Source organism: Onychostruthus taczanowskii, unplaced genomic scaffold (genome assembly GCF_017590055.1).
Source record: "Onychostruthus taczanowskii isolate IOZ18803 unplaced genomic scaffold, ASM1759005v1 scaffold36, whole genome shotgun sequence".
Taxonomy (NCBI): Eukaryota; Metazoa; Chordata; class Aves; order Passeriformes; family Passeridae; genus Onychostruthus; species Onychostruthus taczanowskii.
Genome location: NW_024501015.1, coordinates 7,121,425 through 7,133,339, shown reverse-complemented (window position 1 = coordinate 7,133,339; position 11,915 = coordinate 7,121,425).

Here is an 11,915-nt window from a genome sequence, read left to right as displayed (position 1 = left end):
AGCCACATGCATGCTTTAATTTTAAATGAATAAGCCAAGCCACCTCAGCCCCAGCAGTGAGCATCATCCAGGAGCAAGGCACACAGGAGCCTTGCTTCCCTGCTCCAAAGCAAGCTCAGGTGCAGAAACTAGAAAATAAACACTTGATTTCTTGCAAAGCCCTAGATAGGAGTCGGGCAGAGAGGGGCACACTGAGCAGGCATGGCACACCACTGGCGACCGTAAAGAAATGCTGGAGAGAGACTCACCCTGGGACCTGCGCAGCCACTTTAATGGATGTGGTGTCCCCTCTCCACAAAAAGTCCTTTGATGAACCGAAAGCTCTCTGACAATGCCTGCAGATTGTATTAACAAAACTTTTCACACAGATTCAAGAATTTACAAAAAACCCCAAACCACAAAACAAATCCCCCACACAGCACAAGCACTTGTTCCCTGAAACTGATATACCCACATTGAAAACCAGCGGCCAGCAAAAAGACCTGCTGCAATCTGGAAGCGAATCCTTTTGAAGAGATTAAAACAAAAGCTTTTCTTAGCCTCCTTCCCCCCCTCAACGGGAGAGATGTAGTTGTCCCAGGCAGCCTCTCTTTCCCTCTTCCCTTCAGGCAGAAGAGTTACAAATGCTGGAGTTTAACAGCGTCTTTTTAAAGGACTTTTTAAGGACTTTCTCAGCCCTTTGGGGTGTCCTCCCCCAGCCTGAACTCCTGCAGTTGAAGAAACCCCTGACACTCTCTAATCTAAAATTTATGCACAGCATACGCTTACTGAAAAAGCCATCCTTCAGGGAAGGCTTGTTTAAACTATTCAGCACAGCAAAACAGTGTTTGTTGCATTAAAATAGCCAAGTGGAAAAGTGGCTAAACTTTTTTTTTTTTTTTTTTTTTTAATCTTGGCTGGCTACATTGCTACAGTTTTGTTTGGAATAGCAAAGCTAAATTAACAGACAGTTATTTTCTAACCAGACGACACAGGATGCACGAGAAATTTGGAATACGTAATGTATCACCACAAATAACTGGAAAGGATGACAAAAAACACAGTATGTTTTTTTCAGTCTCCAATTTAGGGAGAAAACAGCTTTTTCTGTGGACCAGAGTTCTTGGAACAGTTTAAGCTTATGCCAAGAAAAACATGTTGCATTTGTGAGTTAAAAGTAAACAGAATCATACAAACAGAAATACAGTTATGTTTATCCCATTAGCAGTCTTATAATACCCTATTCAAAAATAATATCTGTCGGTTGTACCTCAAAATGTAGAGTGGCAACTTCTGAAAGTAAACGTCAGGAAGCGACACTTAAGTGTGTCTGAATTGGAAAAAGACTGCTTTTTCTCACTGTATCAAAATGAGCCAGGTAGCTCATCATGCTGTGTTACAAATAATAGTTGCACTAATGCTTATATTTATTACTAAATGCACACATAATTTTAAAAATCCTCAAATAGCCTAATGGTTTGCTCACACACCAATTTCTACAACGCAGTAACCAATGCATCTCTTATTCCACTTTGGAATAGAACAACACTTGTTTTTCTTCAACAGAGTATCAGGAAAAGTTACATTCACAAAATGGGGAGAATTTTCTAATTTAGATCAGAACTAATCATAATTATTGTGCTAACTAATAGTCCTCTAATTCAAATGCAATGAAAGCTTAAGTATTGCTACATATTTTAAACCCCTACCCAGCACCCATAGAAGTGCAAGGAGGCAACAACTCTCCAATATCTTTGACTTTAGCCCTGCAAAGAAATTGTGGTTTCACATCAGTGCTTTGATCTGTTTTCTCTCAGACTGTGATAGCAGAAACTTTACAATAAACATATTCTTAGCTATAAATGAAATAAAAAGCACAAGTTCAAGTCAGAAATCTATTTCCTCTGGTGTTACTGTATATTTGTCAGTGTGACATAGCACATTTGAAACCCATAATCATAAAACAAAAATTTACAGCCAAGGTTTAGGGTCTACATCTGTTTCTCTGGTTTTTGTACTGCAATTACCCACTGGACAATTCAGAAAGCAGCACTATGAATCATGTACTGCACACATGGTAGTGCTGGTCACTTTTTTGTTAGTACAAGAGGCTGAGGATGCCATAATGTGCTTCACTGAGAGAGAGCATTAACTAGAATTAGGATGAGTGCACCAGGCTCTCTAATAAAAATGACTTTACTAGAAGCAACAGAGCACTTCTGGAACATTACAGGCATATTTATAGCATGGAAAAATTAAGAAGTGCATGCAGAAATTTTCCCCAACTCAGTACCTCGGGGGAAGCAGACTTTTTTTTTTTTTCTTTTGCATGCATTTTACTATTAATCAAATGTAGCACTCTCTTGAAACAGTTTTGACAGCAGAGTAAATGGTTACTAGTGAATGATGTGTGTGTTTAAGCAGTGAAAGCAGAGACAAAGTGATGTTTTCTTCTACTCCCTAGGCAAGAGCTGACACTAAGCTTGCTGCCTCAGCTTTGATACTCACAGATTCCTTTGTGTCAGTTGCTGGGAGAATCATTGGCAGTTCACTAACCCTGCCTCACACACAGGGGCTTTGATTTTTACCTCTTCATTGACGATAGATGTTAATATGAAACAGTACTTGCCTGCCTTGGCAGTTTTTTTTTTTTCCTCCCCCCAACTGGTGATACAAATCTGAAAAATCTCAAAACTTGAATTCCCCCTTCACTACATGTAGTTTTTAGTGTTGAAGGATGATTTCTTCATGTCTTGAGCACGTGAATTATGTCAAAAAATTATGGGGAAGAAAATCACTAGATCACAAGAGAATGGCTGAATATTTAAAACTCTAAGGTAGTTCTAGGAAATGGGTATCAGCTGTGAGCAAGAATTGCCCTGAAGAAAGTAAAACAGTAAAATTACTGGCATGAAATGGCACAAATGACATGGAAAAAACATGAAATACAGTGAAATTAAGTAAAAAGGGGGTTTCTTCAATCTGCTATACACTGCTATGCACAGCTTGCAATGACTGAAAGAGGAATTTGCACTAAGAAGAAGAATTATTTCAGGCCTGAAATATAAAAGCAACTGGCGACAGATAATTCAGTGCAGAGCAGTATTTTATTTTAGATGGGAAAAGCAGAGTTAATTGTCTTCAGACCCAGAACTCAGGCATGCAACCAGTTTGCAAATCAGTTACTGATAAAGGCTTTTTGTCTGTTTTAATCAGTGGATATATATTTGTAAAGATGCCTTTAAAGCTGATTGCTTAACTTAAAGGCTACAGAAATAATTAATCTCCACAAACTTGAGCATACAACCATGTTTCTTAGAATCCATACAATCCTTTGGCCTAGAGCCAGGGGAGAACTGCCCTACATGATAAAACTGGGAATTTATCTGCCTCAGCTATCCATTTATAAGAGTGACTGCTACTAGATGTTTCTAAGGAAAATACAGGAATCCCTAGTGATTGGGAAAGTATAACTCACCCATAGGTCCTGTAATAGCCTATTCTCTAACAGCAAATCTCTTAAGTATTAAAGCATGAGATTTAATATGCCTTCCAAATTTTTTTTTGTAATAGCCCTGATATTCTAGATAGTACTATATAGCCAATGTCTTTTGGGGTTGTGATAAATTCTTAGCTCTGCGACACAGAAGTAGATAGTAAATTGTTAGGCTTTGAGATAAAGAAGGATAACTTTTAAAAAACAAACAAAAAACCACTGTAAAACTCATCCACATTGCAAATAAAGGAGAGAGACCAAACTGCACCTTTTTGAGGCCCCAAAAGCTGATGGCTGCAGGCTCCTGAAAAGTTGGCAAAGAGGCAATGACATCACATGCATGAAGAGGGGACGACATGCATTTTTGAAGGATATAAAAAGAAAAGAACATTATTAGATTAAACACTGGCTATATACTGAATCTACACTTGCTGTTTATGAGGATCCTGCAGTGCAAACACCACTGCTAAATGGTTGCCAGAAAAAAAAAAAAAAGATGTGAGGATAAAAAAGTTTGCTTCATTTTGTTTTGTTTTTAAATGACTAGAAACTGCTGTTTCAAGGTTTAGCCAAGAAAGAGATTTTTACTGTTAGCCTATAAATCCCTCAAAACATAGAATTATAATGGAAATGCTGAGGTAACTGGAGTGCCTGGCATGGCACTGACACATTGCATTATATAATCCAGGGAGAATGAAGGTTGGGACATCTATAAAATCTAAGCAGAATCAAGATGTATGAAAGAGCAGAAGAACAAGTAGAAATGCTGAATTTTAAACTGCAGAGAATACTACTACTAACAATAAAGCTTCCTATATGCTGAATATGCTTTTGGTTGGCTGAAGGCGAAAGAGCACAGAGCGCTATTAAATCTAAAACAGAAATTCAAAAAGGCTGTTCAAGTAACTACTTTGTTTCTGCCTTTTTAAGGAGGTAGAAAAAAGAAAGTTGTCTAACAAAAAGATAGTATTTCCTGATGTTCTGATATCCTGAAAGGTGTCTAAGAATGTATAAATAAATAATTCAAGAACATGCAGAATAAATGGGAGTTCCAAACATAGGCATCTTACCACACCAGCTGTAACCAGAATCAGAATATAAACTGGGACAACTGTACTTCTACAGGTTCACTAATTTCAGCTTAAACTGTTGATGAAAAGTTAGCTCTCATGGTTTTCTTCTAGAAAAAGACCAAAGTTACCAAGCAGTGACTGGAACTCCAGCTCAATACATACATATATCCTAACAAAGACTAACCTTACCCAAGCCCTATTTCATTTAGGTCAGACTTAAGCAGCATTTAAGACTTGTGCTCTTGCACTGCTGGCAATGACAACCCATACAGAGGGATGGCAGAGGCCTGAGATTGCTGAAACACACTTGAGCAGACCTCCGGTCACGTAAAGCCCAGTGCAGGTGGGACTGGATTATGCCATGAGTGTAAACTACAATAGATCCACACTCGGCAGCTTGACATGCTTATTAATGACAATCCAGTTCCCACTTAGCTAGTTCCCAAACCTACATCAAACAGTGAAAGAACAGCCCAGTATCCTATCTCTGGGTATCTTAGAAAGAAGAATGAAGGGGTGGTTGGAAAATGGGTTGGCATAGCTACCTGGCTAGCAGGGGTAATGACAGCAATGACAATGTGGTGACATTGCCTGAAATCTGCTGGTAATGATGATCATCATGCCAACACCTCCACTCTGCCTGTTGCCCTAATGCACTGTACTTTCACACCTTTGTTTCTGTCATCCAGATGTGCATTCTGTTTGGGAACAGCCTCCATAAATTTTTGCTGTAAATGAGGTAGAATTAACCAGAAACTGAGGCATATATTTAGCAAATCAGTGTCTGATTTCTTTTGTAGAACATGTGCCATCAATAATGTGGGAATTAACTGAGGGCACATGTCCTCTGAGGGACACTGTTATCACTGTAACTTTATTGATGTAGCCTGAAAAGTAAACTTTACTAATGGGGTCAGTTTTACAAGCATACAGGTTATCATAGTGCAACTACTGTTGAGCAGGTATGGATTCTGTATATTCCTTTTATACTACAGTAACTGGGTGGTGACAGGTAACACTTTCAAAAAGGAGCAACTGCTTCCTCACCCTATATTGTTATAGCAATGTAACATTCAAACACAGATGAGATCTCAGGAAAAGTCAGGCTGGGCTGGACCTCACTTGCATTCAAAACAAGCAATGGCACCATCAATGGCATCCAGTCTGAAATGTTCACAAGATGTTTCCTGGTTTTCAAACTCTACTAGAATATACGTATCAAATTGTTCTTTGGTGCATTCCTCAAATTCTACTTGACTTGTGCAATTTAAGCCAACAAAGAAAAATATGCATGGTTCCAAGCTGCTTCACTAAGCTAGTCCCACATGATTAAATAGACCTACAAATTCTCATACTCTTAGATTGAAAGACTCCCATATTGGACCATAGAAGGGATTGAATGTCCACACATATTATATCAATGTTCAGGGAATCACAACTGACACATATGCTTCAATCAAAGACAACTTACAGAGCTGGTGTGCAGTTAGATATTGTGGTGGTGAACAGCACACTGCCCCAGTCTTTGTGCAGTATCATGGATTTTTTTGCCCTTTTGGGACCTTTAGTCCAAATATAGTGGTGGACATGCAAGCTGGTCTCTAAGCATGTGGTGGTCCCTCAGTATATCAGGCTTGACAGATCTATAAAACTATCAAACTAGTTTTGCATAAACTAGACCAAAACCTGTTCATTTGGGTATCTTGACCCTTCTTCTGACTGAAAAGTTCTGCACAAACATTGTCATCACACTGAAAGACACCACTTCTTTCAATCCAGTCACAGTTTTGAGCAAGCATCCTCAAGAACAGGCTTCTCATTCATGAGACACTGATCTTCCACATATTGTTATCAGACTATTAGGAAAATAGACTTACTCGACTTCATATGAAGACATGGGAAGAGAATGTGTGTTCTGTCCTTTGCCAAATGGCTTTGAGATCTCACTCTTACTGCCATCCATTCTGTCTTGGGCATGAAATATGCCAAAGGGTACACCAAAAGACAGGGTTGTGGCCAAGCTCTTTCAAGGAATTATCAAGATTGTTGGATGGGTAAAGTCAGCCTGAATCTGTAGAAGCTTTAGTCACAAGAAATGCATGTGCACATTCTTAATCCTGAGAAATGTGTTGTAATTTTCCTTAAAAAGTACAGCAAGTTCTTATCCCCAGTCAGATCTTAAACAACAAGTTGGTGCATATATGCTAATTAAAACCTTAAAAAAGTTAAAGGCGCACCTGTTGGAGTCTTAAATTTGTCTAAAAATTGTTAGGTTTTTTTTTTTTTTAAATTTTATTTTTTAAACAGACTTACTAAGAGCAGAAGGGCACACCACTGATAGTAAAGCCTATACTACTAGCTGAACAATGCAGGAACATTATGTCACTCAGAGGCAGAACTTCACAAGCGTGCAAGAGAGGCTAAGAGCTTTGCCAACAAAATTATCAGACAGAACCTCACTGGAAAAAATGAGGCACAAAGATCTAAGTGAAGTGTAAAACTTACTGAGACTTGAACGACATGTTGACAGATACCACTCCACTCTCTTGCTTCCTATCAGAACCCAACAGCCAAAGCAGAGATTCCTAAGCAGTGTTTTTACAGGCTAGGCTTAGTCTCTCCCTCATCTTATCAGTAGCCTTCAAAGGGACTGTGGGCGGATCTCCTCCAGGGGGAAAAAAAAGAAAAAATAAAACAACAAAAAAACCCTCAGAAGTGCCACCTCTTCCATACAAATATATTGGCGCAACCACAGAGACTTTGCCTGAGCTGAGAAAACACACCTGGCTCTTCTAAAGGAGAAATTAAAGAATTCATGCTTCAGCCCTCAAGCCTTGAGTGGCCTTAGAGAAGAGGAATAGCTAAGAAGAGAGTCTAATCAGGATACAGAGAAAATCAATACTCGCTTCTTGAAATGCCTTGAGCAGGAAGGAACAGTTTAAGGTTGAGACATTTTTCTGCTCTTTGCACAGGAAAGTGTGAAGACTGGACAGGTGAGAGCACAAAGGTAGGAGAAGGCTTTCAGGAAGACTAAAAGCAATCCAAAGCATGTTATACCCTAAAGTTCTTTGGGAAATCTTATCTTTTAAAAGTTTCCTAGTTTTGCTGTATGAGAGATCTTTCTATACACCACTCAAAGTTGTCCAAAGTAACAATTTCAGGGATAAAAGCACACCATTGTACTGTTATTTTCTGACTTTGGTGTGGAATACAATTATTTAAGACTCAGTGGGAGAGTATGAAAGGAGCAGGAGTGTAATTCCAGTTCAGGAAAAACTCCAATAACTGACAACAAGTAAGAAACACAAGATAGATGCATTGTATTGTAGGGGTGAGTCCCATTGGCTGGAAACCCTGACTCCCAGCAGGACTCAGTTACATAGCAACTCCTGAGGGCAGATTAACCCTTTCCCACTTAACATATCTGGAATGATTTAAGAGACCTTTTCCTTCTTCTGCTACAGAATAATTTCATAGGTTTGCAAAAATGGTTTGGAAAAAAATTAGTTGAGTGCTACCACAGTAAAAGCTATCTGACTCACCACAGGGTACTGATGGTACAATGAACAGAGAATGCAGGGAGTTCACATCAGTCTAAATGATATGTTACATCATCAGGTTTTGTGACATATGTAAAACACAAAATGTATTTCTCATCAAAAAGTTCATGCTTAGTCTGTGGGGACCTTATCCAGACTGCATTTATCAAGTGCCAGTGGTCTTTCTCACCCAAATTCTGCCTGCTCATTGACTTCTGTCTACATAATTGCTGAAGAATTAAAGAGTCCTCAGCTGGCATAGATAGTATTTAATTAATATAAAAGATAATTTTTCACCATCAGAGAATGTGTTGCTTTCATTCAGAATTGTACAGGTTGATTACTGTAAACTCTGAAATAATTCCCGAAAATTTTATAATACTAGTTGGTTTTCTTCTAATAGTCTTTTCTATTTACTGATATCAAGTAATTTGATGAATCTGGGAATCTCTACTTCATCACAGCAATTTCCCTATTTTGTTTTTAGAATTGCATTACGCTTCACTGTATACACGTCAAATGTAAGCACAAATACTATATACTATTAGCATAGCACTATTCATGTTCTTCTGGTTATCAGAAATAACAAAGTTCAAATCTAAAAAAGTCAATATCTAAGACAAAGACTCTTAAAGCTCTCTATTTTTAAAATGTCAGAATTCAGCTACAGTATTTTCTCCCCTGTAAGAGAGCTGGGCAGTCCCTGGGGACCAGGAAAGGCACATGTCCTCACTTAGGGCATCCCTGGTGTGGTCACACTTCACTGCTTTGAGCCACAGATGCATACTATTAGGAAAAAGGAGCTACTAAGTTTCCAGAGGAGAAAACAAGAAATCAGTCTGATGTGATGTTACACTTACTTTTGACTGTCTTCAGGTCACAGTAAGTGAGCTCTATTTTCTCCTTTCTTTTTACACGCAGAATTGGACTCATGGTAGAATGGGCATTAAACAATGCTTGGAAGGGCAGGCACCAGTGACACTGCCCCGATTCAAAAAAGCAGGGTAAGACTATAACTTTCCTTTAATCTGGAAGACCCAAGGACACTCTTACCTGAAGGTTAGAGGAGAAAAGCCTTGAACCAGGTCATCTTCTGCTCATCTTCTCCCACCCACCATTCTCACACACAGCAGGTCCTGTAACCCACACCTCCCACCAACATCTCTTCATGAAGTAAAATCTCTGCTCAGCAGCAGCTCCTCAGTTCCCATTCAGACCAGCCAGAAGAAACCACAGTCCTGTTAAAAGTTTCTTTTTTATTTAGTTGCTTTAATAAAACAGGTAACCTTTGTGTGTTTCTGAAAGGACTGTCTACATGGTTAAGATATGCCTTGCTTTTTTAAACATTTCACATTCTAAAAGTTCATCTGCATTTTCTTTCTATGGTTCTCATACATCAGTTGCAAATCCAGATGGGACAGAAAAATATAATTTAAAATTCTATTTAATTTGGCTTCTTGTATTATATCTTGAAAACTCATCTTGCATTACTTAGCTGCTGACTTTCATAAAACCAGGAGTACTAATATAGTGGGTGGGAAATTAGTACAAATAAAACTACTTCAGAAATATTTTGTGATCTGAAAATTAATTAGGAAGAATCAATTTAATTTATTATTATAGAGCCTTAAAAAAAGTTCATATTTTGCTATCATTATTCACCTAAAACTATCACTGATGCCACTGGAAATATAGCCTTTAGAAGGATAAAACCTGAAGGACCAAGTTCAACATGCTTGTGTTCCATTGAAAGTACATTTTCTTATAAATGCCAACACAGACCTATCAAATATTTGTGTTCTTCATTAAACTAATGCCTCCCTGCACCATAAACAAGATGGTGCAAAATGTAGGTGTATTCCCATGTCCTACTACTAAGGTAGGCGATATCAAAACAAATTTACAACCATATCATTATATCAATCTCCAGTATTACTACATCAGTACTATAACCATAATTAACTAGCTGCGGGTCAAATTTCTAATAAATCTTTAGAAATTAAATGTATAATTTGTCAAAACCACATGTCTTCATAAATTGATTATTCAGAATTTAGAAGCTTTTTAATTAGGAAGAAATTTATGCAATACCATGTGTAATAATTACGAATCAGCTTTTCTGTGATATTTTTGTACATCAGCAAAAATTAAAACATTGGAAAACATTACCAGGTCAATGCAGTATTTCAATGTCAAAAGAAACACATAGTTTAATTGTAGAGGTTAAAGATATTTTCCCGTATCTTTTACATCTTATATACCTTTATGATCTCAGAACTGGAATCATTAACCAAATCCAAAATCAATGAGAAAAAGATCTAATCTGACCATTTTCAAGTGCAGAGTCACTAAAAATTATTTATGCCACTGTAGCACCTTTTTTCCATGGTTCCATAGTTTTACTAAACAGCATATAAGTCAAACTTCCATTTTATGGTACACTAAACAATATTTTGCCTTTCTCATCCCTTTCCAGCTAAAATTCTGAAAGAGTTTAAAACTTTTAAACATCACCTTTGTAACAAGCGGCAAGATGATGGGTACGACCTTGGCTGCCAAACAGAAAACTAGAGAAAAAGAAAGTTAAGTGATATTCATTCATGGCGCACAAGAAGCAAAAATTATACCCCAGTTCCTCTGCTCTCCCCTCCCCTGCTTTCACCACAGGCCTATTCAAACTCTGCACCCCCACAAGGGCTCTGGGTACTTCTATCAACATTTCATAGGAGAAGATTTTTTTTGACAGAGAACACAAAAGCTGCTTTGTGTGAAGTCTGGACACTTTTTTTCTACCTAATAAAAACATGAATAGAAGTGGGACCTCAGCAAGCATATGGCAGAAAGTCTGGACTAACTGAAAAAAAGGGGCCTAGAAGAGTTTGCTCTCTGTCATTCCCCACCGTGTTTACTGGTGAATGTATATGGTGTAAATAAGGAGTATGCAGAGCAGTCCATAATGGAACATTGTTTATGTGCACATCCTGGCAAATGCATATACAGCATGGAGGCTATTTCCAAGCAGAACATAAACACAAAAGGGGAGTGATGACAAACAAGTATTCCAAGGCAAGAAAAATGTTATTCCATATACAAACCAAACAAACTAAAGTGGTTTCTCCCCTGCTAGGATCCAACTGGCAGATCTCAGCTGCACACACTATGTAGCTGTTAAAGAAATGAGAGACATTCCAGGCTAACTGGTTGGCTTTCTTTTTCTTAAGAGACCTTATTATGCTCCCAATATTAAAAAGAAAAACATAGTTAATATTTTATTTTACTCTCTTGCAAAAACACAACAAAACAAAACAGCCCTTTCTTTCAGCCTGCATAGGAGCTGGGGAGATAGAGCTGATGCCAAGAAAACACCGTAAGGAATTAAGTCACAGCTTTTCTATTTCAAGTTCCCACTGAAAGATAGAGATGGTTCTTTCTTCTGCAGGTCTCTCTGACAAACCTATTACACGGCTTTAGCAAGTGACACCAGTGTGACAATAACTTAGAGGTTTCATGCTCCTGGCAGATTTTTTTTTCTTTTAATCATTACTCACATAAAGAAACAGGGTTTAGAAAACCCAAGTCCCTGCAATTTCAAGATAGCAAACCAGGGGGATGAACCTTTTTTTTTTTTTTTGTGTGCTTACTTCTGGAGAAAGGAGTATCGTGCTTTGATAGCTGCTATGTAAATAAATGCCTGTAATTTTATTCCTTTAAAACTAATTTCAAACAGCCAGCTAAAGAAGGAAGAAAAGTTGACAAGCAGGAAAACAAACAGTAGAGTGACAACAAGAACCACAAAAAGTCAACTGATAAAGCAGAGCTTTTAAAATC